This window comes from Anser anser (assembly GCF_964211835.1).
Source record: "Anser anser genome assembly, chromosome: 8".
NCBI classification, from domain to species: Eukaryota; Metazoa; Chordata; class Aves; order Anseriformes; family Anatidae; genus Anser; species Anser anser.
This window is the reverse complement of record NC_139728.1, coordinates 24,357,387-24,382,431: the sequence shown is the minus strand read 5'-3', so window position 1 is coordinate 24,382,431 and position 25,045 is coordinate 24,357,387. Positions and strand designations below refer to the sequence as shown.

At 40.3% G+C, this 25,045-nt stretch overlaps 1 protein-coding gene and 1 long non-coding RNA gene across 4 annotated transcripts in view; both read left to right on the top strand.

Moving 5' to 3' along the window:
* LOC310903394 (BEN domain-containing protein 5) overlaps positions 1–25,045 on the top strand; it is a 932,737-nt gene that overhangs the window by 801,092 nt on the left and 106,600 nt on the right. The gene's annotated exons all lie outside the window — the stretch shown is intronic.
* Positions 1,311–23,703, top strand: LOC310903399. Its single transcript, XR_014587506.1, has 3 exons — positions 1,311–2,151; positions 15,347–15,519; positions 22,438–23,703. It is a non-coding gene; the product is annotated as an uncharacterized lncRNA (long non-coding RNA).

Here is a 25,045-nt window from a genome sequence, read left to right as displayed (position 1 = left end):
CAACGCGATTGGCATGCCACTGAGCTCCAAACACAGCGTGTGATCATTACACCCAGTAGCTTGGTTTCATGGACCACTCTGTGCTGCTTCCTGGTATCTCAGTTTTCTCCCATCATTGTTGAGATAGTAAGGGATAGTCCATAATGTCTTCTCAGGAATGTAAGAAATTTAAGCCAAACAAGCTACTCCATTTCTCATGTCACAGACCCATAGTGGTAGAGAGTAAATGGGGGATCAACTTGAATCTCTTTCTTATCAAATCTTCACAGGATGTTCATAATTTTGGAGGCTTTTTGATTAAAGGAATAGAAAAGGATGACAGCTCTCAGGAAATAGTTTGTTGGTAAAGAAAGGTAAAGCTGATAGAAGAGATCTGCAAATCAAGCAGATCAGTTCAGTCCAGTACAGCTGATGGCCTGAGGCTTCATTTGGCCTGCAAGATCTTTCTATCTTCTCTGTTCTCTCTCTCCTGGGACTAGGCAATACCTCAGAAGCCAAATCCCACCTCCTGGACCTTTGCGTACAGCTGGGGTGCATCCACTGAGGTGCAATAAGTGGGGGTAATGTAAGGACTGCTGATAGGCAAGGTACGGAGGGAGAGGTGCCCATGTCTGGGCTTAGGTCACATCTCCTTCCTTGCCTTGCCTATCGGCAGTCCTTGTGCTGCTTGGTGGGGTTGCAGACAGGTGATGGTAGACAAGGAGTAGCTGCTGTGCTGATGAGGCTCTGAAATCTGCTCTCTGCAGCTCTTACAGGGAAGCTGCTTGGGCTTTTCATTTATTTTTCTCATTGTGAGCTTTTAATTCGGCTGCACTCAAGGACTGTGTGTGTTACTCCTTGAGGTTTCTTGGACTCCTGTGGGAGTGTGACTCTCTACCTATTGCCTCCATAAATCAATTCAGTCAATCCTAGGAGGAGAGCCTGACTCAGGAGAGGCAAACTAACAACCTTCCTGCCCCTTCCCCAACAGCACGATGCTGGGGAGAGTTGAGGCTGGAATCCAGAGCTGAACTCTTTGCTCAACCCCTCTTGCTCTATAGAAGTAGGAGATATTATTAGCTTATTTCCCCAGCTATGAGCATACACTTCCTGCAGGTGGTTTCTGTACTTGCACTAAGAAGGCAGCTGTAGTGTTCAGCCCCCCAAGCCACAGAAAATGCTAACTGTTCCTTTAAAACATCTGCACAGTGACTTTCCTTTTCCCTTGATCCTGCTTCTCGCTGCCATCTTCCTAACAAGGGAGTTGTTACCCAAAGACTTGTTATCCCTCTCTCTGCTGACGACTCGCCTGACAGCTCTGTCTGTATGTAAATTAACTTTTTTTTTTGTTTTATTTTTTATCCAGAGGCATTTCGGTTTTGGCAGTCTCATCAAAAAAGCATATTCTGCTTTAAATTACCCCCAGTTCTCCAAAATGCCTCCCACACCACGCTTAAAAATCATTCTTTCTTTTTCTGATCGGGAATTTCAGCAACACTTTAGTCTTAAAATAAATGGCTTGTTTGCAGTTAGATACTCCCCCCACGCAGACACCTTTTGTTATTAATATGTGCACATCTGCTTGTCTAATTATTTGATCTTCTGCGTGGAACCAAAAGTCATATTTTTTTTTAGAAGTTTGTGTGAGCCGATCACAGAAAATCTTCCCGTTTGGGGTCACAGCCGCTTTCATTCCTTCGCCTTTTGGGCAGCAGCCCAATGTCAGTCACTTATCATAAATAATCAGTCTCATCAGGTTACTGCAGAGATTCAGCCAATTGCAGACACACAGAGGATAAATCTGGCCTTAACTCCAGGCTGAAAGTGGCCTTTCAAAACTAATTTGGGGATTTACAAAACGACAGACAGGCTCTCCTTGTGTGCTGAGATGCTTGCCTGTTGTTGTTGCTGGTTGTGTGTTTTTTTTTAATTGCCTAGTTAATATAATCTGACACACTTCTAATGGCCCGCTGGTGAGTTCAATAGGGTACTCATTTTCATCAGGTGCTGGTAATAGGGTAAAGGAGCTTGGTTTAAAATCTGTTAAAGATGCGGTAATCTTTTTTTAAAAGCTCACTGCTAGCAGCTCTTCTGGAGTCTGTGCTAAAGGATATTAATGTCAAGACTTGCTTTGCTACCAAGCTGAGTTCTGTGTGCTCTTGTGTACATTTGGTAAGTAGGAAATTGCCAGCCCTTGTGACAAATCCTGGAATGAGGGTTTGGGATGCAGAATTTGCAGCTGAGGCAGAATAAATTGGGGCCCTAGGAGAAAAACCCAACTGAGTGTTGCAGAAATACCAAAGAGGTCGTCTGTGAAGTCCAGGTCTGAGAGCAGGGACAGATCTGTTCCCGACTTATCTGTCTTTGGGGAGTGTCTGTACAGGGAAGAAACCCTCTATTTTTAGAGGGTGTGCAGGGAGGTGAAAAAAACACTAGTAAGCCATAGGCTGCATGTCTGGAAGCTCAGGTAGGACCTAACCAGGCATGTTTTGTTCTGGGGTTAAGTATTTTTCCTGGAGTTATGTGGTGTCCTGTGTTGTGGCTATTTGAAGTCCTGAAACGTTTATTGTTTTTCCCGATAGCATGTGATATACTTAAACGTTTCTAATATTCTTTAATTCCCTGGATGCCCCAGGAGCTACTTTTGACTCTATTTCTAATTGAGCAGAAGCTGTTAAAACTGGGGTCACAAGTAGAAAGTTTCACTGAAAAGGATGTGTTTTTTTTTTAAGCTTGGTTATCTGGTATTTTTTTCTCGTATACGTTGCATCTTTCTAAAACATTAGCCAGAATGCTAGACCTGAGGAGGTCCTAGACTTAAAATGTTTCCCATTTGTGCTTGCTTTTGATTTCATGTTCTGTTTTGCCTTAATATTGTGGTTTTGCTTAAGAAAATCAGGCATTAGTTGAATTTTCCCGTTTGACAGTCCTGTTTTGGAGTGAGAACCTGCAATAATTCTTCCTTGCCCCTTGCTGTGAACTTCCCTTCTCACGTATCTGAAGGGAGCAAAACCAAGCTAGCTGTCAACCCTTCTCCACCTTTGCAAATGGGGAGGGATCAAAACTGTGGGTTAATAGCTTCAAAATATATATAGATTGGATACAGGCTGACACCTGAACTTTGAAGCACAAACTCACTTCTAATTGCAAAGCACTCAAGCTTTATTGAGGTGGTCAGTGTTATTTCATCAGAGCCTTTTGATTTTCATGGTTTCTTGGCATGCGTATTAGTAACTGAACTGCCGCCTGTGCTCTCTGATCCATGCTGTGTGCCTGCTACGTGGTCTCCAGTTTTCCTGCCTGTGCGTCTTTGACACCATGAGCTAAGGGTTCATAGCATGAAACGTGATGTGGAGTGCAGCCCTCAGTATTTTCATTGCAGATGGACCCCACATACTGCACATGAAGTTGTTATCCGCATAACAACATTGCAAAAAATAAATAAAAATTCCAGGTCTCCAGCTTCCAAATGGTAGTAGGAGGGAGGCCATCTGAGCTGTGTTTCACAAGTCTTTCTGCACCTGCGCAGGTGTCAGTCTGTCACGTCCTGCACCCCACTGCCACGGCAAAGTGCATGCAGCAAAGAGCAAAAAGCAACAGCAAAGGTGATGCTTTCATTTGTGGGGGGGAGTGGGCTGTGGTGACCCCCTGAAGATGCCTGTGCACGCAGTGAGTGCCCAGTCTGTTCTGGGACAATCAAGATCTAAGGACCAGAGGTACTAATTTTGCTTGGTATCGAGAGTATGCTGCTTTCTTCCTCTGTTCTGTATTGTGGCTGAGATGGTAAAGCCTTGCTTGCACCCTCGTATCACGTTGCTATCCTTTTTATTTTCTTTGTGATCACCGCTGGAAATTTTGTCCGATTAGAAGAAACTTTTACCTCTATTAAGCCCCCGAATCTCCATCAAGCGTCTGATAGACTGGGCCCTAACGGCAGCCGCTTTACTTCTTTTCAGGCACCATCCATCAGGCTGACAGTGACTGCCGATGGGCCAGTCATATTGTCTATATTTCATACACAAACATCAGGCCTGCTGACAGCACTTTGCACACTCGGAAATTGCTTTTGCTGTGAGCTGAATTTCAACTAGAGCTTTTTTGCTGGCTCCATCTCTCAGTGTTTATGACCCTCAGGAGCAGAGGAACTGCTGTGAATAGATAATGCTGAAAGCACTCTTGTAGCACAGAAGGTTTCATGTCTGAAGTATTTAATGTTTACAGCAAATTTGGTGTTTGTTAATTTGCATTTTTATGCATTCCTTAAAGAACTGTCACCTTATTCTTCTGCTTGTCCTTTGTACAGATGTGTGGCAATTTCTGCCAGGGGGACAGTGCTGATAGGGGTGGGGGGAAAGAGGAGAAGAGGTGTTAAGGGATGTGAAGAAGGCAGGATAGAGCCACAAAGTGCTCCGTGGCTTGGGTACTGAATCCAAATAATGCTACTTCAGAGGATGGGAAGGAAGGGAATGTAAGCAATGTAAAGATACCCCTTTGCACCAAAATGGAGTAATTATGATTTATAACCCATCATCTGTTTAAAAGTCAAATACATAGCATATAAGAAAAAGACTAACCTGGAAGAGATCGTATCTGTTTGTCCTCTCCTTTAAAAAGCAGACAAATTACTTTCCTTACCGGAAAGGACAGCTACCTGCTAATAATGCACCCCTCCCAGCAGCTGCTTTGTATTTCTTGTTGGTATAGAAATGCTTCTGCTGGGCTTTAATTGTTATGTTTGTGCACAGATGTAGGTTTTCACTTGGGTTGGTACCTAAAGTACCGTGTGTCTGTGGGTAGGCTGGAGTCTTTGTACCACTGTGCATGTTTTTACAGGAAGGAATGTGTTTGTGTTCACCTGTGTGTTTGTTTCCAGCTATCCTTGAGAAAGTTTGTGGCTGGGTATCACTCAGAAACTGAAGAGTGGATGCAGAAGAAATAAAGATGGCTGTTTAGAAAGTTGTGCAGCAGTTTCAGTTGAACTGTGGAGGTCACATAGATTAACCTACACCTACCAAATGTTCCCCAGGCAATCAGAGCACTCCGGCCAGCCAGGCAGTTTTATAAGGACTGTAAAGAATATACAAAGGCATATCCCTGTAAAACCATCTCTTACCTGAAAGCTCAACGAGCCATGAAATTCAGGGAAAGAACAGCCATTTCTTGGGAAAATGTAATGTTAAGTGTTCCAAAATTAAACTCCAAGCCAGTATATTTTTGATGTTCAGCTAGAGTGACCTATGTTCAAGTAATATTAAAGAGAAATTTACAGAGTAAAAATCCTATGTTAACAGGAAAAAAAAAATCTCAGACTTTTCCACTCTTACCAGGAATGGCTTATTATATATGTTGAAACTGAAAGATTTAAAAAGCGTTATTTATTCTTTCATTTATCCTAATAGCGCTTTTTTTTTTTCCTCTGGTCATTTTTCAGCTTACAGAGAGCCGGAGACTTGACTAGTCAGTTTGTCTGCATATGTGCAGTTGATTTTACTGTCATGCTGTAGCTCAGCGATCTTCTGTTTGGGTTGCAAACTATAAAGGGTAACATTTAATATCTGTGTTCTTTTTTGCCAGGCCCGACTGACATTTGTGTTAGTGATTTTTGTTGTTTTGTTGTTGTTTTTTCTTCTACCCTTTTGCACTTTAATTTTTAAATGGAAACTGAATGTTGTGCGTATAGCTTTCTGACAGGGTTAAAGAATGACACTTCTATTTCAAAAATAATTTGACTGTATAAAAACTGTGGGGCAAAACTGATTTTCAAGAGACATTATTTTATTGATGATATATTGTATGACCTTTTGCATGATTATTGTTGAGGTATGGGAATAGAAAGAGTATTTCCTGCGTTGATTTAACCTGAGGTATAAAACATTAAATACAAGTAAGGGTGGTTTCTTAAGTAAACAGCACCTTTTCAAACAACAGGTTATGTGGATGTTCCTATTACGGTAACTCTTGTGCATCCCTCCTGAAACACAATGAAAGGGAGTTGTGTTCAGGTCTGTGTAATCACAGGCTATTTGTAGTACAGCAGTTCCTGGGAGCTCCTGTTCTGATCAACAACCCATTGAATTTGTGCTGCCATACGCTGTGAGCAAGTGTCTTCCATGAGAAGGTTGTGATTTATGAAGATTAGACAGACAGGCATTCTGCAATCCCCATTATAAAAGTGAGAGCTGAGAGGAGCTGAATGACTTGTTGAAGGTCAAATGCAAAGACCGTGGCAGAACCGAGGAATCAATGCACGTATCATTTCGTGATATGGAGGCTTCCTGCCCCTTCCATCTCTGCTGGCTGGGGAACAGTGGAGACAGGGCTTCCCAGAGCTAGCATTGTGGCAGGAGTACAGCATTCGATGTGTGATAAATGAGCACAGTGACTCAGGAACCAACCACAGGAATCCACAAAATGTCAGCTTCCTGGGAGATATGCTCCCAGGTAGCTGACTCTATGTCCTTATTACAAGTTGAGTGGAACAGAGCCAGAATTGTGTGTTCACATTGGGATACTTTATGTGTCTACTCTCAAAATGAAGGAAACAAGGTTGACGGTGTAAAAGTGCAGGAAACAGCATTCGTATGTAACTGTTTTTTTGAAAACCATTTTCCTTCTAACTCCATTCCCTCCATGCATTAGTAGTAGAAGTCAGGCTCAACAGTGAAGATTTCTTGTCTCCCCTAACTTACCTACTTATCCAGAAAAAGCAGAAGAGGTTAATAGCACTCCTCTCTCCATGCCATTTTTGCTGTTACATCTACCTTTGCTCTACTTGAAAATGGCATTTAACGTGAAAAAGATCTCTGTTCAGTACCTGGAACCTCTACCTACCTGTTCAGAACAAATAAGAGCAGAGGCGTAACGGAGAGTAATTGAAATTTTTGGCTGACTTCTGATATCCTGCACGACCTTGGGCAAGTTGTTTTAACTCTGGGCTTCATTTTGCCAAGCTGCAATGTGACACCAATAACTTTTTTAATTTGCAAAGTGTTTTAAGATCTGCTAAACATTAATAGTGTCATAGGGAGCACAAGCATATTGAACAGTAACCACAGTTATCTGTGATGCTTATCAAGTCTAGTTCCATCAGGAACATGGCAGTGGTGGCTGTAGCATGTGAAACAGTAGACGAATAAATTGGGAATCTATGATGGGGTCATCTGTATGATTTCACTACAGGAAATTTGACATTGTTCCCTTTATCTAACTGTAGTGTGAAGGAAGAGGAAGGATGCACAGCTATTATACGATGTAAGTTATGATAGGCTGTTCCAAGGGAGAGAAAGAATACAACCACTTAACTCTTTGATAAATCTGCACATGGCTGTTAGAATATAAACAGTTGCGAAGCAGTGAAAGAAGTGCTTGATGGTGGTTTTTATCAATTTCTGGGCTCCTCAAAGAGGAATAACTGGCTTTGGGGAGTCATGGGGACTTGGACTTTCAGAAGCGACTATCTACCATACTAGGCAGTGTGAGAGTCTAAGGCAATAAAATACCCACAAGGTCCCCTTTGATGTAGAGAACATGTGGCAGGTTCCACCTCCACAGGGAATCTCACTAGGTATTGCTGGAAGGAAGTGAAACAGTCAAGAAGCTACTCAACCTCTCTCTTTTCTCTCATCATGTTAGCCATTGGGAAGCAAAATTTTTTTTGTTGTTTTATGATCTTTAGAGATGAGCTGATGATCTCAGCCCTGTTCTCTGGATAAGTAAAAAACATTTTGAGTCTTTTTCCCCCCTCTTTCTTGGTATTTAAAAAACATTTTCCCAGGCCCTGTTTTGATAATGCTAGTATCTAGAATGTATATCTGAAACGGCAGGAAGTCCCATACAAGCTGTGTTCCATTTAGGAACACGGGATCTTCGCATCTTCCTTTCCACTCCACACATGTATGTGTGTATACAGTTAATTTCTAGTGTGAAAAATAGCATTTCAAAACTCCGGAGACTATTCAGTGATTCTTTTGGGTCGCTCACTGCAATACCTCCATTTTGGTTCAATAATTTCTAATCAGCTGAGATCACTTAGCAGATATATGTGAGAAACTTATTTTTGCTGTAAATAAAAAATAATTTATTTCCATGTCAAAAGATAAGTAATTTTTACTTTATTGCTTATCTTTGTATTTTCTTCGTGAATCTAAAATAAATGACAATAAGTTTGTCATGGAAGGGAGGCCTAAAAGGTGTATAATTCCCATGATTTCTTCCCCTGGAGCATTTCTGATTATTGATACATTCTGTCACTTAAGATTTACATCATTGATTGGTGTGATTTAGAGTGTCATGGCTTCACATTCTTTGAGACTTTCTAGCAAAGCAAGCAATTTAAAGTCATAGCATGTGATACAAGATTTCAAAGCAGTAATTCAGCTGCAATGTTATGTTTGATCTAGCATTTACTGCCTACCTACTATAACAACCGGCAGTTTATAAACTTAGAGATTAAAATGATGAGAGCTTTAGAAACTCATATAACAATAATGAAGTAGTGTATGAATGCCTGTGATTATTTTTTTCTGCAGTTTTCTTCAGCATCCTCAGGTATTTGGCAGATATTGGGGATGTTCATGGACATGCCCAGTCCATGAAGTGTAGATTAGCCATGATAATCAAGCCAGAGAGAGTTCAGACTTGAAGGGTTTGTTCATGTCCACCTCCAAGATAATTTTATGCAATCTGAACATCTGCCTATCTGCAGTACATCTCTGTTCAAAGTATGAAAGTGAACTACGTTTTTTTTATGTCCTCCAAGCCTCATAGTTATTTAGATTATCACTGGATGTTGTACTGTCTAGGGCTTAACAGTGCCACCGGTGAGAAACGACTGGATGGACTTTAGGTCAGGCCATGTCAGGCAATGTTTACATTCCTATGTCCATGTTGCTTAAGAACTGGACTGGGGTCCTCTCTGTTCCTGCTATGGGGTTCTGAATTTCATAGCCCAGAATTTTCATAGTGGAAGTTGTTTAAAGCTTGTCTTGGCCAGAGCTGTGCCTTGGCTTATCAGATATTACATTACCGTTGTTCCCAGAGAACTAAAATTTCCCCAGGTCCTTTCATGCAGTCTATCTGTAACATACCTGTTGACATGAAAACAGAAGTTTAAAAAAAATGTAATTCATAAGAAAAGTCTAATTATTTGTGACATTTCATCCATCATGTCCTAAGCTTCTCCAGAGGAAAGTAGTAACATTTCGTCTCCTTGACAGCAAACAACACACTGACGGACTGAAAAATGTTCTGCTATATTTCAAACTGCAGCATTTATGAGTAAAGAGCAAGTGCAAAATAAATAGCAAGAGTAAAGAGCAGGAACCCATGTAAGTAGGGAGCAGAAGCTTGGAGAGCTTTCTAAAAGCTTTCTCTTGGTTTAAAAAAAAAAAAAAAAAGAAAGAAAGAAATCCTTCCAAAATAACAAGAACTTCTCAGGGTAAACAATCTGTTGGATGGAAGCTATAACATTACCACTCAGCCCAATCTGCATGGACTTCCGTAACCACTCCTGCAAGGAGATACCTTGGGTGGACGTTGCAGCATAGTGCAGTTCATGGAGGGCAATAGGAGCAACTGAAGACAGGTTGGAAACTGCCTTTTAGGCTGCCCCCCTACTTCTATCTCCAGCACTTCAGGACTTGAAAAAGATCTTATGTGACCTGCAGAGCAGAAAAACAGAGCAAGGCTATGGAGCCTGCCCTCATATTTTTGTTTTCCCTGAAAATGACAACTAAGCCCCTGAACGTTGCTGTTGATTCATACGAAAAATTACTTTGCTTCTGCATGTTCTTTCCTTAACAAACCAGTCTAGCTAATTCCCCATACTGACATAATTGTCTCTCTCTGTTAATCTTTCTCTTCTTCGTTACTGTTAGTTTTTTGGATTGTTTTTTTTTTTTTTGGTGATCATCTGATCGTGGATGACCTATCTCTTTCCGCATGGCTATTGTGGTCCTTCTTTCAGACCTAGATGTGTCTGTTTCAGAAACTTAAGGTCTCCTCCCACTCCAGCAAAAATAGTACCTCTATTAGTAACCCCAATTCCTACAAATGTGCAGATATTAAATTCCTACTGTTTTCCTCAGTAATCTGAGATCTCATGTCTGTGAAACATTTGGTTTCCATACATCGATGGGCTGTGAAGGTCATCTATGGTAGCATGTGCATACAGCTCTTGAGCTGTTTTTCAACCCCTTATGGTGTGCTGTTGACAGATCTCATGTTCTCCAGACTTCATCATTTAAACAAGCACCAGGGACAAAAGAAAAGTGCAAGATCCCCATGTGGGGCATCAATGGAATCTTCCATCTTGGAAGTCTAATGAAGAACAGTAATGAGCTGGGGATTTTTGATGTTGAGTGTTCTTTGTTTTCTGATCTCTTGTTTTATAAGAAATCTGTGCTACAGCTTTTGTGTTTAAAGTATCTCTTCTTTTAACTCTGAAAAGCTGCAAATGTTCTTTGAGGAAAATGCAGGTTTATGCAGACATTCCTAATCTTTTATAGGGTGGAGGCTCTTTCATTTCCATTTTTTTCTTCTTTTCCTTTTCCGTTATGTGCACACACAAAAAACTCAGGAGTACATCATGAGCTGAACTGTATTTTCTGTTTATTGCCACCAGGTTAATAACAGTAATGGTGCGAGGAGAAAATGAAGTGTTATGTAAAATCCTGCATTGCAGATTTTGGTGCTGATGCAAAGAGCTCAATAAAGTGTAACACTTTAATCATGGAGATAAAAATCACACAGCAGCTTCACAGTCTTCCAAGATGCAGAGCCTTAAGACAAAATAGAAGTGGGAAGAGAAAGAGAAACTGACAATAATATTGAGTCCCAGAAAAGTTAGGGAAGAAAACAGCCCACTTTCTTTTCCTGTGACACTTTGATTCAGTCGCTGTATTTACAAGATAAACAACTGAAAATGTGTGTATATGAATTCCCTGGTATTAGAGAGAGCAAAATGCCACAGCCTTATACACAACTCAATGACATTTACAGGAACCTGAAAACCTTTTAAAAAACAAAACAAACATCTCCCCCTCTCCCTGCCAAAAAAAAAAAAAAAGGGGAAAAAAAAAAACAACTATAGCATGGTATGATGGTATATATTGTTTTTTTCCAAGTAGGCAGGCAGCCAAACATCATGTTAACTATAGTGGCAAGTACATATTCAGCATGCTAACACAGAAGACAGCTTGATTTTGGATGGTGCTTATACTCTGTATATCTTTGACTGACTGGTCTCTGTATCTTTGAGCTGGTCCACTTGCTGTGAGGCACCTGACTGCAGCCGTGTGCCAAGTTTATTCTTCTTTGAAAAATGTTTCCAAAAAATTTCTATTCCCCAAATCTTGGCTATTAAAAATGGTATAAGAATATTATTTGGAGGGGAAAAAAAAAAAAAGGAAATACCTAGTTTGGGGGCAAGAAGAATGCCTTGGGTAACTCAGATATGTCATGTAGCTTTGTTCCTAGTATCTGCAAACAGATGAGCTGACTACAGTGAGGGAATCTCTGTGGTGGAGCCCACCTTGGCAGATGTTTCTCCACACCAGTGTGGTGCAGCACTAGAAGAGAAGCCATTCCAAAGAAGGTACATACTCAGTGAGAAATGTAATTCAGTTTTAGGTGGTGCCTGACCCTTTGGGAATCAGCTGCCATTAGCTGGAGCAGCACAGCAGCCTGATGAGCCACATTGTCCAGTACACGAGCAGAAGGGAGGTGGTTATACCTTAGCTTCATTGCTGGGGCTCCGCTGGCTGTGGTCCGCCTAATTCCTGCCTGTTTGCAGCTGGTTAGAGCTGCCTGTTTCAATTTATTGCATCGTTATTCCCTTGGGTAAGATTTAAGGTTAATTCAAGGGCATGCTAAACCTTGCTGGGGCTGGAAGGTAACCCAGAAGGTTGAGTGTTTCCACCAGCTGTGATAACCATGTGCCTATGTTTGGGACTGCTGAGTGAGAATCTCCTACAGAGACAGAATCAAGCATATGTATGACTGTTTTTTGGTAACTGATAAACTCTGTCATCACTGCTTACCCATGATATGCCCATCGTAAAGAGTGCCTGATTACATGGCTGGTTTAATCCATATAGCATGAAAGCTGACATTTTATATTACTTTATATCCTCTTGTCCAGCTGAGTTCACTTGTGTGGAATTAACAGATGTCAGATTTGGACGTTATGGGCATGGATGCCACAAAAATGTGTGTAAATAAACCACCCCTCATGTAGTAGTGTTAGAATTGGTCATGGTAAGAGATGGCAAAGGATGGAAATGTTTCACAGGATTCCATAATAATAAGTCGGTGGATTGTGGGGAGAGCTCAGGGGTGCATCAAACTGGCATGACTTTGGAGGCTAAAATTGTATCCTAAGGGCTTTTCTGAAGTAAAAAACCTGCTTTTTTACTGAGATAATGTCTAAGTCCAAAAACAGTATCTGTTTCCCCATGGTGTGTTACAATATTCATTACCCTTTGATGGAGTTGTATTAATGGCCTACTGATCTCGACATTTTCTCAGTTTTATCCAACATATTTGGGGTAAAGGATCAAGTAGGCTGTAATTACCTATGTGTCTTGAAAGACTGCATACCTGGTGGCTGTAAGCTCATTCATCAAAGTGAAGGGGCAGTGGTTCTGGGAAACCTGCCACATTGTGTCAACAGGTTTTGTTTGCTTGTGAAGATTGCAGGCAACTGGATGGATTTGAAGAGCTACCTTTTTAAGGAAAGAAACGAATAAAAACAAAGTCCTGGGGGTGTTTAAAAAAATAAATAAAATACCCGAACACAAAACCTCTGTCAAGAGTTACTCTGCATGAATCGTACAATTGATTCTTTGGGTGGGGGGTGATATATGGGCAGCTCAAGGAGCTGACTGGACTGGAAGAGAGACGCCTCCAAATATTTAGACTTTTTTTTTGTCTAGGTGGAATGGTTCCCTATATGATAACATGGGTCCCCAGCAAACTGTGCCAGGTTATGGTACTGTGTAGAAATGAGTAGTCACCCATGGGTGGGTGAAGTGGGAAGGATGGAGTTCTTGAGGTTATCCTTTTTGATGAAAACATGTATGTGAAAACAGAGGATCAGTTCAAAATGGGGCTGTGATATCTTCTGAGTGAAAAGGATGGCAACAGGCATGAATGCATTGATTGAATTAATTGATGTAGATACTGCTTTTAGGTTGGGAAGTGCTAGAAACACTGTCACCATTTGATGCAGAACCAATAGACTTTTTCTGTTTGTGAGGGTAGCACAAAGGGGAACTCACCAGAGACAGAAGGACCACTGTGATAATGGATGAAGTATATCAGAATATATTTTCTAATAGCAAGGTAGTGTTTGGGATAGTGTCCTGGGAGACTAGAATCACTGTCTGCAACTTTGAAAAGAGCAAGTTAGTGATTTCCTAGTGCTGGGTATGTAGCGATAGCACTCTTACCTCCCAGGCATTTAGATAGTGTGTGTGCCTTTTCCAACCATTTATGTACTATTTCATCTGCTTTTAAAAAAATACAGCCAGACCATTTCTACTGTGTATTTTTTTTACCCCATTTGTTTCATGTGGATTTCTCTCAATATAACACACAAGTGAGTTAAAAACAATCAATGTAAAGACTCACAAAGTGGTGGCTGGATCTGCGGTTAACCCTTGTTTTAAAAATGATGAGGTTCCTTTTTTTGCCTGTGTCCTTTTAACACTGTGGGTCAGCTCTATGTCAGAAAAAAACAGAGGGGCAATCCAGCCCTGGATCGAATGAGCTGCAGTGGTATGTCACCTGTTACTGCTGGGGTGCTCCAGCCAGCCAAAGTGGTCAAAAATGTTGATGCATCCTTCCACGGACTGGGATGGCATTCTTTGAGCATGGTACTTACAAGTGTATTTGTTTGATTGACTCCCTGGTTAGAATTGATACTCATTTTCCTTGCCAGGAAGAAAAGGGGTGGGGGGTTGGGGGGGAAAGAAGTTAATTGCTGACAAGGTTCAAGTGTCATCACGGTATTTGTCTCCACTTCTCCACTTCCATTCTTTTACAAAGGCTTTAATACTATGTAATTATGGATTTCTTCTAAGTCTTATTTTCTCTTACAAGCAGATCACATCATGCCTTGAAACACTTGCAGTAGTTCCAGCAATGAAACCAGGGCTATTGTAGCACAGAAATCTGTAAAACTGCAGTGATTTTTGGTTGGACAGTGACCCACTGTACATCTGAAAATGTAGGTGTTGCTCTCAGGGAGCTGCATTTGGCATAATTTGCTCTGTGGGGACAGGGCACAATGAGATCACAACTTCTGCTGGTTTCAGCTGTTGAGCAAATCCCCATCAAGCCTAATTGTCAGTGCTCCTTTCCCCTTGATCAGCTGGGCTTTGGTCAGTGCTGAGTTGAACATTGTTCACTTAATGAATAGCTCCCAGAATGCAAACTTCACCTGTTATCCTTCCATTTAGGAAAATTGAGAGTTTAGTCTTTTGTACTCCGCATTCAAGAGATGAGAGGGGGGAAAAAACACCTAAATGCTTCCATTTAAATGTAAATTTTGACTTTTCACGTCTGCCTAAGTAGGGTGTTTGTTTTTATAAACAATATGTGTATAAATAAAAGCCATAGAATTGAAAGAATAAAATCCCTTTCTTGATGATATTGATATATTTTCCACACAATAATCTTGCTCTCATCATGTTATATATTTTTCTGTTTCTTTCTACTTTAAAACTAATTTTGCTGTGAGAATAAGAACAGGAGATCGTTAGGAGGAAATACTGTGGTGCTGGCTTGCACAGAGAAAACATGCCATCTGCCTAATGTGTTTCATCTTGTGTCAGCCTAAGTTGTGTTGTTTGGGTTTAACATGCCAGTCACTAGCCTCGAAAGAGTTCAAGCAACAGCTCTGACACATATCCTGGCTAGGGCTCCAAATCCTTCCTGCCTTCCAGGCACTCTGCTTGCTGTGAAATAGGCCTCAAGATTTTGGGCAGAAGGTGTAATTCCCATCACCTACCATGTCCTTTTATCAGAGTACTACCGGCGTTTGTGCAAGGAATTTAAGTGGTTTGGGTTATATTTTCAGTCTTCATCATGTCATGTTGTCAGGAGCCAAAAGTAAAGACCCAGCCTGAAAGTGGTGGGTCTGAGGGGCTGGTGGACGAGGATGTGGTGGTGTCTCCCAAAGGCAACCATGCGGTACAAGCTTTACCCTTCCCTGCTGTTAGGGAAGACCTGGAAGAGCCATTTGGCAGAGCACTTGAGTCCCAAAATCAGAATAGTCATTCAGCTGAGCCCTCCTCACTCTGAATGGAGAGGTCTGTACTGTCTGACTTGTGGCTCATCACTAGTTTGGTATCTGTCCTTGCTCCAGCGTGCATTGTGGACTTGGCTGCCGGCAGGAATGGGACATGTTTTGGGGCTCAACGCTGTCATCTGAACCAGCCAGAGACTGAGGTTCAGAAACAGGCCCTTCTTCTTTACCAGATATTTCTTCTTCTTCAGTCACAGACTTTTTGTCTGATAAATGGATGGCATATGTCTCAGGTGGGTAAATGTAGCTGGTCATATTTTGTTACACTGTGCGTAATAAAGACTTTAGCTTATTTTGTTATTAAGAAAAGAATTTGGCAGACAGCTTTAAATGTGTGCCTAAGGACAAAATGAACTGAGTTTTGTAGATAGATGCTTTTTTTTCTTAATAAATAAATAAATGGAAAGATTTTTATGTTGATAATAAAAATAACTAATGCAGAGCTTTTTCCACTAGTGCCTGGAGACATGGACAGATGTGGGATTTTGAAGGGATAAAGAATTGAATTCTGTTGGCAGGTAGTTGCTATAAAAATGACTATCCTTTCTGCCTCTTATTACAGACCAACATTCAACAAATGAAGAGTTTCTGAGAAAGCTAATAATGACAGGATCAGGTTCCAACCACCAGAGATAGCAGAAACCTCCTCCCTTCAGAGAAATCTGAAGTTAAAGGGAAGTGGTTGGGAGAAATGGGAGCTTTATTAAAGCTTACTAACGGACTTTCTCCGACTCACAATGTGATGTGTGGGAGCATGGAGGAGAGCAAACCGGTGGGGAAAATACAAAGAAATAGAATGAGTTCACCAAAAGTTTGGTTTGCCCACGAGTTGTCTGCTGAAGTTTTATGCGATTACTTTCTGCCTCCAGAGAACTTTCATTAAACTCTCCTATATATTTGGTTTCTGTCTTGTTTTGCGGTCTGTTGGAATAACAGGGTATTCTTGTAGGACTTCTCTAGTTCCTTTGGTTAGCAGAGCTGGTGATGCATCTTTGGGAAGGCAGGTCAGCTCTTTGGAACCATTTGGATGTGTTCCCCGACATTAAGAAGTTGGGGCAATGTGACCCCTCTGTATTTTCACTTGAGTTTTGGCAAGTAGCTAGCTTATGTCACATCCTATAATTCATCCAGTTATGGGGAAATGTCTTATTTTGATATTTTTTTTTCCATTACTAGCTTTTCTTGTATCCAAATAGTATTCAGCGTTCTAGCTAAAGCTTAGGTCAATCTCTGGAGGGACTATAAAGCAACAAACTCCAGTGTAAAGTGTTAACAGCTACTAATATTGTTGACTGCCATTTTTCCTTTAAAACTCTGATACCATTGCACTGAGCTGTTTACTGTCCCTTCTCTTGGCATCAGACTATTGATTTGAAACTTTCCAAGTGGTACAGATTTATATAAGGTCTGGCATATCTTCTCAATTGAGGAAAAAATCAGCCAGAAAGAAAGGCCTCTAATTTCAGCGGTAAATCAAGGAGCTTATGTTAGGAGTGTAGTTACCTTTGTCAGTGACAGCGGGGAAACCACTAGATTGATCCAGATCTAAGCGGTTTCATTCACATGTTGAAGAACCTATCTTTCTCCATGGACTGCTGAGGCAGTTATAGGGACCAATACAATATTTTGCTTGACCAAAGAGTGCCAGCCATTTGTTGTTAGGATTTTACATTCACACAACAAATTAGACCATGGAAAAATGAAGTATAACACCATAGTAGCAGAAGTTAGAAAGTCAAATTCATCTGATTTCAGATCCCCAAAACTAATTAGAACGGAAGCTGGCTCCTTAGCCCAGACTGGGAGGAAAGCATCTCTTCGCAGAATCACAGAACAGTTTGGGTTGGAAGGGACCTTAAAAATCATCTACTTCCAACACCTCTGCCATAGGAAGGAATGCCTTCCGCTAAACTGATGAACAGCATATTTAGAAGTTAGCCGCTACACAAATTGTTGCATCTATCAGAATATCTTGACAAACCAAAATTATACTGTTTCACAGTGCTGTTGGGTTGTAGGGCTTCTGAAGCCCTACTATCTGTTCTGGCTTCTGAAGCAGTCAGTAAAGTATATCATAGACCTGGCTAGTCACTCTAGTGTTTGGTGACTCAACCTGAAAACAGTACGTGGACCATCAGCGCTGATGTTGTGTTTAGGAGAGCAGAGATCAAACATTGACCTGATACACCCATAATTCAGAGCAAATTGCTTTCTTGTCCATTATAGACAGCTGTAAAACAGGGTACAAGGATGAAAATGAGTTTAAAATCTTTTTTATATTCAAAGATGAAATTTGTATACACACACACTTATAAAGATGTATATATTCATGCATAAGAAAAAGCTGACACAAAACACCTAAATCTCTAAGTCAAGCATTGTCTCTGTGGGTCAACTTCTACTGTCTCAGATAGAAAATACACTTCTTCAAAGAAACTATAGTTTTGTTTAGTTCTTTGTTTAGTCTCTTCAGATTGTCACTCTGGTTATTTCTTTTACCATTGTGCTGAATTTTGAGTCCCTGATGTTCTGAGAGACCTGAATCCTCTTTCTATATGAAATGGTTTTTTTAAAAAAAAAAAAAAAAAAAGGTGTTCCCCAATATGTTTGCAAGGCATACATTGCCTTTGAGATGAGGTTTGATGGGCAGAGCACAAGGTGATAATGCCTGCAGCAGCACAGTTGCCCTATCAGCCAGTGTGGGTTGGGGAATGTTGGAGGGGAAAAAAAATTCAGATGTGTCTGATGCTGATAAGTGCCTTGTAAAAGGCATGATGTGTTGTGCTTTCAGTCATAAAAGCAGACCCTTCCAAAATGACCATTACATTTTAACTTTTATAGCACTGTACAGGTAATAAATACCACTAGATGTAAAGCACAGAGGAAACATTTTGCGGTTTGTTGGGAAATGCTACGCTGATCTGAAAGGCTGAGCTGTCTCTGAGCCTGTAATACTCAAGGAAACCTACTCTTCCAGCTGCAGACGAATCTTGGGTCAAAAAGAAGATATCATGAACATTTTTTTTTCTTTTATATATTGTTTGTTAGCATGCTGACCCTCCCTCCAGTAGCTATGTCTGCTGTATAGCCCCTAATCTCTTTCAATGCCCTTGTGTTTCTGTTTATCCGCTTTCACTTTTATCTCTTACTTGGCTGTGTTTGTTGCTTGCACCGAGTACAAGGAAAGAAAAGAAAGTGGCAACTTTGAGAGGGACAGAATAAGACTAATGACCATGGATGGCTTCTGCTTGTGGTGAGGCTGTGCCAGGAAGACAGAGAGAGATCGTTAGTTTGCTTTTCAGATGTCCATCGCTAGTAGAGCACATGCACAGTGTCCTTCCATAGCCTTCCTGTCTCTTCCCAAGGAAGTAGATGGCCACATAATTTTGGAATGACACATCTCATGTTGTTTCCTTCCACCTGACTGGACAGGTTTGCAGTTTGCCTACAAGTATGTTTGTCTCTTTCTTATTCCACGTTGATCTATGTAATCAGGACTTAAGGACTACCCCACTACAGGTCATCTCATAGGTCCAACTAATCTGATTTTCTGCATCTTTGTTAGAAGCAGAAGATGACACTTAGCGGACATCTATATGAAAGCTCACATGTGTAAAATGAGCCCTCACCTTTGATGTCCAGCTTATACTAATCATTGGTTTTGAGGCTTCTGGATCTAAAAGCTTTATATAGTACAGGGCCTACCATCCAATAATTTGTCTAGTTTCTCTTTGAAGTGGTTTAAACTGTAGAAATATGCATGGTTTTGGCAACAAGCAATGCATTAACTTTCTAAGAACTACACAAGTCATATTCTGCAATATAAATTAAAGTCTAATCGGAAAATAAGAACAATGATGCTGCATCAAACCCAAGGTCTGTTTGTTTCAGTATTCAATGGCCTATTGCAGATATTAAGGGATAGACTGGAAGAATGGGGCAAAGCCTCTGGCAACGTGTAATTTGGGGATTTTCTGATCAAGAATTTGTGTTCAATTCTTTGTGTGTGATGGTGGAATATTTTTCTTTGAATTTGTCTAATTGATCTTTATGTTTTGGCCAAAATCTGGTGGCAATGATTTCTGCAGCATAAGGTAATTTTAAAAGTACTTAATTTTGTTTGCCTTAGGTCTTCTGCCTGATGACTTTATATTCTGTCAGCTGTTACTTATTTAATGAGAAATAATGAATAATGCCGTATATTATTTGAGAGACTAGAGAAATTGGTTATTAGGAATTTTGATTTGCTTACATGCAATTTGTCCAACTGGATTAGTGTCTAGGAAATTAGGGGACAGCAAGTCATAATTCCTAGCCTCTCTTTTGAGTCTCTTTCCCTTTGCAATTGGAGGAGAGACAGGCAATGTCTTTGGGCCTTATTTATGTAGTTACAAAGTAAAGACTGCGTACCTTGGTCAGAAGATTCTGCAGGGGTATAATTAAAAGTTATTTGTAAAACACAAATTGATTAACACTTCTATGAAGTGAATAGTTGAACAGGTACTCTTGGACTTAATATAGGTTCAAGTATATAAGCAGCAATTAATGAAGCCTGGAGACGTTAAATGACTTGCCTATGGTTACACATCAAGCAAGTGGCTTGTAACAGTACCAAGGAGTGCTAAATTCCCTGATACAGCTACTGGGAGCATTTCAGCTGAGAAAACTTTCAGAACCAGACAAGAGTGAAACTGAATCACCCAGTGACAACGTGGTCATTTAGGTATTTGTTTTATAACCCAATTTCCTTGTCATTAATTGCCAGAATTACAATGCTGCTTCAGCTTTTCTTTTTTTTTGTTGCTCTTTTTTTTTTTTAAATATGGTTCTTCCCCTCTCCCAAAAACTTGTTGGTTATTTTGCCATAATTCCTTTTTTTTCTGAAAGGCTGTCTTTCTGTAAAGCCGATGCTGTTGCAGACAGGTGAGTAAGGTGGGATTTCCAGAGCTTGTTCATCAGAGCATCTGTTGGTGGATCCAGATCTCACAGGGCTTCCGTGTCAGCATGTGCAGAGCAAGGATGTGCAAGTGAAGCCTGAGATAGACAGGGCCAAGTGAGATCATCAAATTTCAATGTGAGATAATGGCCTGAGACCCAGTACAATTCCAGTGCTTTATTCTTATTATCCAGGCAACTAAAATCTTCAGAGCTTGCTGAGGTCAAAGCCCAACTCTGAGTGTCTGTGCATGTTCGTTCCTGTAAAACGGAAAGAGAGAGGATGTGACAGAACAATGACTCTCCTTGTTCAGAGTTACCCTTCTTGTTTTGGCTTGGGGTCATGCCCAAAATCCAGAAAGAGTGTATTTCTTGATTCCTATTCATTGAGGGTAAAAATTATACAAGAATTTTCCATGCAGCTGACCCAAAAGTCTTGTCTAAACTTGATCTGGGTCTTAAAATTGTCCCTTTGGCCCCTTTCTAATTTAATATGCATTTGAACAGAAGTAACTTCTTGATAGAGCCTTTCACCTCCAGGTCACCCTTTCAAATCCAATTCAGGCCTGTCGTGACCAAATGTTACCACCATCTGACGGCTCTTCTGCGTCCTGTGTGAATTGTTGGCTTCAGTCCAGTAGCTGGTGGACAGGTGCCTGAATTGCAAAAACTGCCAGAGCTGACACTAACTGGAAGTCTCTGCAGAGAGGTCAAAGAGTGAATCAGCCTGGCAGATGAATTAACACTTAACTTGTACGCACTGTGATGCTTTATATCTTCAAAGCACTTTACAAACGTCAGCTAATCCTCAGGAGGTGTTGTTATCTGCACTGGCAGGTGAGAGAAGCAAGCAGATAGAGAAAGAACCAGGCTCAGATTATGCATGTAGCTGTTCTCCAACTCCAGGGCCAAAACTACATGTTTAGCTCCTTTCAGGCCTACTGATGGGCACACCAGAGCAGGGTTCAAGATCACCGAAAGGGGCTCTTCTGTGGATAGAAGTATCCCTCGTACTTTAAGAGGCATGATAGCATTGATGGACATGTCATGCTTTCGCTGTATGAATCCACGGAACCAACAGAAGTCTCTTCTCCACCCTCTTTGAGTCACTAATGATTCATGTCAGATTATGCCTATTAATAAGAAATATTATTCAGATTGAGAAATTGGCATGTAATCAGATGGGTAAGCCATTCAAATGACTTCTGAATGGCAACTGGATTGGAGTGGTCCAATCCAAAAACCATCTCTCAGAACATCACTGAAAGAATTTGAAAAAAAAAAAAAAAAATGCGTGAAGTGTCATGAAGAACTGCTAGAAGGTCATGCAAAATTAGTGGGGCATCAGTGTTTGCAAGTTGCTTTTGCAGGAACACTTAAAAGACATTCTCAGATTGTACAAAGGTATGTATAAGAATAAGGAGAAATTGACTGCTCTGCTTGGTATCAGTGAGAATAAGAGTGTATTTAAACTGGCATTTTCCTCTTCACTGGAAGCAAGAAGAGGAAATATTGTTTTAAAATGTTTTTAACATTTAGAATTTTTTTAAAAATAGTAAACCACTTTTCTACTTTTATTATCTTATGTAAATAATTGCTTTGGTTGCCATGGTTTTGCGAAAAGGTGAATGGATCACCATGAGATGATGAATGGAAGCAGAAAGATGAGGTTGTCCCTATGGTTACAAAGGGGAGTGGCATATCTCTGAAACAGTGCCTCTAATACGGCATGGCTTACGTCATCTGCAAAATTGGAGAAGACACTGTGCGCCCAACTTGCTGATCCTCTGGAGGTCATAGAATGGCAGAGGAAAATATTCTTGGAAATATTTTTTTTTAAGGGTTTATGCTGTTTCTTTCAGATTTATGGGAAAAATAAGGGAAGAAGGTAGATGTTAGAAAAGTGATTTGAGTAAAATTCACCTTGCCAGGCATCCAAATTTGGATATCTCGGGGGGGGGGGGTTGAAAATATGAACTATAGCCAAACAGCCCAAACTCTACCTCATGTTCCCTTGCATAGTCAACAATAGATGAGTGTCATGCATCCCTAAAGAGTGATCCAAGGCACTGAACAGAGCTTCCTGGAGCTGAGAGGGCCAGGACTGATGGTTTCTAGCTGAATGTGGACTGCTGAACACGTGATGCTGAATGCTCAGTTTTTCTTGATTTTGTTTATTAGCATGTTGGACTTGTGTTTTCTGGTGTCACCTGCAGGAGCTGCCAAAATATGAGCATGTGGTATGGTATGTACATGAAGACAGATATATCTGAGACCTCTGCATAATTCTCTTTTGAGAGATTCTGGACCTGAGGAAACTTCAAAGAGATGGTCTTTCTGGGAATTTCTGAATCTTTTCTGAACTAAAAAGGGCAAACACCTTATGTGGTGTCAACTGTTGTATGTCCTTTTGCTTCAGTGGCTGAGCAGTAAGGCTGGAAAGTCTGCCTGGAAGCTGTTATGTTCACTACCACTAATGACAAGTCATGGTTTTAACAACTGTATAAAACATTGCAAAGAGTTTATCCCATCCCCCGTATGATATATTGGGCTGAAGAAGGCTTTTGGACTGTCTTTCTAAACCAATTACTATGACCAAGAATTAATAAAATCTGTATTGAAGTGACAGCTGGTGGACAGAGCTGGCTTTTTCCTGCATCACTTGCCTCTCTAGTGGCCTATGTTCTGGGCTTGATGCACAGTTATCCTTTTATTACAGCTTTTATTGATTTTTTTTTTAATGTCAATTTCCTTAAGAATCATAATTGCACTGTTCAAAATCTAAGTTTGTTCATATTGGCACTAGCCGTTAACATCATTCTTTCATTTTCCTCTTTAATTACTGACCTTCCAAAGGCATTCAGCTAATAAAATAAAAATGCAGACAAGTTGAGAATGTTTTCTCAAAATACTTCACATGGCAACACGCACCTGTTTCTGTGCTACTTTGCCTGTTTCATGTCTTAACAATAAATGTGAGCTTTCATTCTTTATCCATGGTTTCTTTCATTTTTCCCCTCCCTAATTTTTATGTATATTTCTCAAACTGTCAGAAACTTTATTCTGACCCAGGAGAACAGTGAAAATTGTGTGCCACAAAGGCAGGGATTCAAATAAACTTTAGAGCAGAAATTCTTTCACTTATTTATTTACTCTGTTTTTATGTGGTAAGAGGCAAAGACCATTCTTTTCAAGAGAGAGAATGTTAACTGTTGTTTTCTAGGAAGTGGGGTTCAATCATTGTCAGTCTAGTGTTTTCTGTTTTGACACAGAGAAAAGAAAGAGCAAGTCTGCCTTTGTTTTCTCCAACTCTGTACGCTGGGTCATCCAGGTAATTACAGCTTTACTTAAAAAAAGAGAGCATGAGAGAAATCCTCTGCTGCTGCTTGTAAGCACAAAGAAAAGACACTTGAGGGAATTAAATTGCATGATGATTTTTATAAGGCATCTGAATCATTTTGCATTCCACCTCTAAAACAGAAAAAGATGAGTTTAATGTAATATTGTAGGATGTAACATGTAAGTCTCTCAGAAGGCAGCTATGGCAGCCAGAAATGTTTGAGCCTGGTTATTCATTATTTTCTGCTTAAAAGCTGAAGCAAATGTGACTGAGACTTTGAGCCACATCTAAATTTATTCCCATTCTTACTTGTAGATGCTACTGCTTTAGAAGCCATCACCAGGGTGGGTTCTGCTGTGTAGATCCTGTCAGATGTCCTTGTGGCTTAACAGCGGATAGAATTAGTTTATGTTTTAAGTGTGTTCACGTGCACATATGTAAATGCGCACATAAATTTATTAACTTCATTTCCAATTAAAATTCTCCCTGTCTCCAAGAGAAACAATTTCAGGTCAGCTCTCTGCTGATTTTTTGGAAATTCCCACCAGTAGGTGACATTATATATTTAATAAAATGCTAATTCTGTGATCCTGCTTACATTACAGGAGATCAGTAATTACGTAAAAACCTTCCAGAAAACCTCAACTGAAATGTGAAAGTTTATTCCTGTACTTAAATTTCTGATGTAGCAGTGGGTGAAAGCTTCTACATGTAAAGTACTTATGAATATGCATATCTCTAAAGAGAGAGAAGAAATACCATTATCTTTCGGGAGAATATTTTGGTTCTTTTGTGAAACATGTCTGCAAACAAATCACCTACTACTCAGGGGCATGAGTTGGCAAACTTTGTGTTAACATCCAAGTGACTGGGCTGTTATTGTCCGTTTTAAGGTCAGAATATCTTTGTGTCTGTGAATAAAGAGAATTTTTCCATTAGGAACTCATGTGTTATATTAACAATGCACTGAGTTATTCTGTTCTGTAATGGAGAATGCTCAAGATGTTTCCCTTTGATAAAATAATGAATGTGATCAGAAGAAAAGAAATATGAAACACTGAAATACTGATCTGCTCACATACTGCAGTGTCTGGGAGTAGTGCATCTAACTGGCAATTACTCTAGTGTTGTTTAATGACTTACTGAATAGGATGGACAATTGCAAATTGGGACTATATTTAGTGGGCAGGAATATGTGAAATTGAGATTTTATATGTTCCGTAGCCAGTTAAGGAACAAGGACCAGGAAAAAAAAACAGTTTGTATAGATATTGTTGGCTGAAATAGAAAATGACTTTTGAAATATGTTGGGAATGATTGGGTAAATGGTTTTAATCACTTACCTAGGTGATGAGTTATCTCTTGAATGTCATGTTTGCAAGTAAGCAATTGGGAAGTGTAATCTTTAGGCTAAGGTGACACCTGTGCAGGACACTGTTCCCTCACAAAGAATCAATTTACATCTGCAAATATTTTGGATGATA